We start from the raw sequence: 3097 nt of genomic DNA on the forward strand, positions 1-3097 counted from the left end.
GAAAAAGCTAGCCCTATCTTAGAGACAACCTGTTGAACAGGGAGAACGAGAAGATGATAGCACCATCGAATCTCATAACTGACACTATCTCACTGCACCTAAGGCTTTTGGTGACGTTCTCAAAGTCATCTGATTGTACTACAACCTTAACTCGTAACCGTGACTACTAGGGTGAGCCTGCAGATTTCCACCCTAGAGGCCCGAAGACCAAGCGGGAAACAGGCATACCTTGCAACCGAAAACACTATCTGGTCATTTTTTAAGATGATTTCATGGCTTATGGATAAGATCTGATTCTTGAAAGTAAGAGAGGATATGAATATAGGATGGAGTGCTGAATTCTGAAGTCCTGGCACTGAAATTTCATTCACATTTTGTCTCACTAAAGAACTCAGGATGTGCTGCAAAGAAAAGCAATTGCAGGCTGTCATGGGATAGGGCTGGTCCGGCCACTGGGCAAATGACAGACGCTCTTTAGCCCCTCTCCCTTCCCCAAAGGGGAGAGAAAGGGAATAAGGGAGAGAGACTTATGGGTTGGAAAAGACAACTAAAGCAATTATAATGAGAATAATAAAATTACATATAAGCAAATATATACAAAACCAATACTAAGTCCAACCCCCCTGATGTCAGTCACGTCACCGTCACCACTGATGCTGTGGGCAGGCACTGGGGAAGGCCCAGACTGGACTCGGCGGCAGACGGGAACCCGATGCAGGAGCTGGATTCCAGAACAGGATTCAGGGATGCACGGACTGGGATTGAAGGCAGAATGTACAGAGTCCTGCTTGGACACCAGCCATTGACAAAGAGAGATGGACCCTTGTGACCCCTCAGCTTTACACCGAATACGACGTGTATGGGCTGGAACACCTTGTTGGTCAGGGTAGGGTCACCTGTCCTGTCCGCTCCTCCCCGCAGGAACAGCCTCTCACTTACTGCACCCCACCGTGACACACAGGATTGAGCAGTGACCTCGGTCTGCCCAGGAGCGAGGATAAGCCAGAGCCTTTCTGCACACCAGTCCCTGGCAGGAGCTGTGCACACCGAGCGTTATCACCTCCAGGAGCAGACGCTGTCTGCACAAATGTGCTGTCACTTGGAGAGTAAGTAAAATCATAAGTAAAATCACTGAACAGCATGAGTGCTGTTCTAACTCAAACCAGGACAATCCCCATGAAATCTCCACCCAAAAGACATCAGCACACCTTGATTCACTCAGGCTCTCCCCAGGTAGTGAGTATCAAAATACTGTTAAGAGATTTTAACTACGTCTTTGGGGAATAATACCTAGTACTAGAAAATGATTGGGTTTTCTACCCTTTTTTTTTTTGACCTAGCATCCACTGTTAGAAGGGGACATTATTAAACAGTAAACAGTAAACTCTATAAAGTTTGTCTTTGTGACTAAAAATTATGAAAAAAGATGTGACTAAACATACAGCACATCATTCAAAGTAATAAACAAGATCTTGTTTACTTTTTATTTTTCTTTTTGCTTGAACTGTGAAAACAAAACATCAAGTTTCCCTTTTATTATTTAACTATCACAGCGGTTCTTGTTGAGACCATAATATAAAATGTTTAGCACAAATAGGTTCAAATTACATTTCTCTTTCAGATGTTTACATTTCCATTCCTTGTATTTGCCCAAATGCTATAGCTGGTTTTTAAAGTTTAGGCAGAACCACAACATCACCAAAAGCAGTGACAAATAGAAAGTACTTTGGGTATCAACTTACCCAAGAGAAAGCTCAAAATGTTTAGAGTGGAAGAATCAGAAAATGTTGTTGTTTTTAATTGCAAAAATGTAGTTTTATTTTTATTATTAGAAAATAAGAAAAAGGTGAAATATTTCTAGCCACCTTTGCCTTTACACTTACCTGCTTTTCCATGTTCTTGTGAGATAAAGTAGTCTTCAATCTCTTAACAGCTGTTACACTCCACCTCCACTCTGGTTTGGTGACAAGGAAGATGCCATTTGTAAACTTTGCTCCCTTGATTTTTTCTGCGTAAGTCACTACCTTTTCCCCAAAATCTTGGCCCTCCACATGCAGGAGGATGCTGGCAATAAGTAATGCCTCTCACTGCCCTCCTGAAGACAGCAAAGATTCTTAATTTAACAGAATCCCTCCATGGGATCCTTCCAGAATATTCTTCCCGCAAAAAACCCTATTTCCCATTCAGTTACGTGCCCGTGCATGGACATGGGGATGAGGGATGTGTAAATGCTTCATTCATTATCGAAAACTGGAGCAATGAAGTTTAGAGAACCAGAGCTCACTCATCATGTGAGACTGTGTTCTCTTTTACGGCACCGATGCCAGAAGGAGTAAGTGGTAAAGGGAAGAGAAGGAGAAGGAAGCATGCAGCAAATGCTTTTGGGATGGGAAGTCCCAAGCAGGGTCTGTTTCTGAGCACTGAAAGAATTTCTGCAGTGCAGGGTGGATATTCTACCTAGATCTAAAGGCAGCAAGCTAGGGCAGAGAGAATGCAAACACTGTGGCTCTGGTCTCAGCCGCCGCAGGAAGTGTGCATCCGGATCCGAGAAGGCCAACACAGATGCTTTGAGTTGTCTGGAACTGACCCACGCTATTACTAACTCTTTTTAAAACTCAGTTTTGTGAACTTGGTTTTAAATCACCTAGAAACCTTCACTAGCACAACAAAAAGGGAAGGGAGCTGACAGTACCTGCGAGTGGCTGGTGTAGTAGTGCCCGTCCCGCTCAGCACAGCTGTCTACACCTTTGGACCTCCACGGAGGCTGTAAGTAAGGGCCTAAGTACAGCTGGAGAGGAGGACCAAGACTGTCTCCTCTTCCATGTACACAAGCCAGGAACGAAGTTAGAGGAACAACTCTTTCCTGGAGGGTTCGAAAGCACTTGCCATTCCCCTTTCTACACCCTCAACAAAGATGCACTGGAGTCCACGTAAATAAAGAGTGAGTTACATACCCTATTTTTGTCCTTGCTGATGGCTCAGGGTATTTGCTTGCTTTTAAAAAGAGCGATCTGAGTGGAAAATTTTGGTCTCCCAAGTGGTTTTGTGCAAAATGCAGTGGCATGCTGACTCTCTTCTGCAGCCTCTTGTGCTTCTG

General features: G+C 44.0%; 1 protein-coding gene across 1 annotated transcript in view; it reads right to left on the reverse strand.

The window, feature by feature from the left end:
- The window catches only part of TLR5 (toll-like receptor 5), a 6802-nt gene extending 4069 nt beyond the window's left edge, over positions 1 to 2733 (reverse strand). The window contains exon 1 of the mRNA XM_010140290.1: positions 2693 to 2733. The gene's annotated coding sequence lies outside the window, so the exon portion shown is untranslated. The remainder of the gene's footprint in view (positions 1 to 2692) is intronic.
- Between the last annotated feature and the right edge of the window lie 364 nt (positions 2734 to 3097).

Source organism: Buceros rhinoceros, unplaced genomic scaffold (genome assembly GCF_000710305.1).
Source record: "Buceros rhinoceros silvestris isolate BGI_N320 unplaced genomic scaffold, ASM71030v1 scaffold18647, whole genome shotgun sequence".
Taxonomy (NCBI): Eukaryota; Metazoa; Chordata; class Aves; order Bucerotiformes; family Bucerotidae; genus Buceros; species Buceros rhinoceros.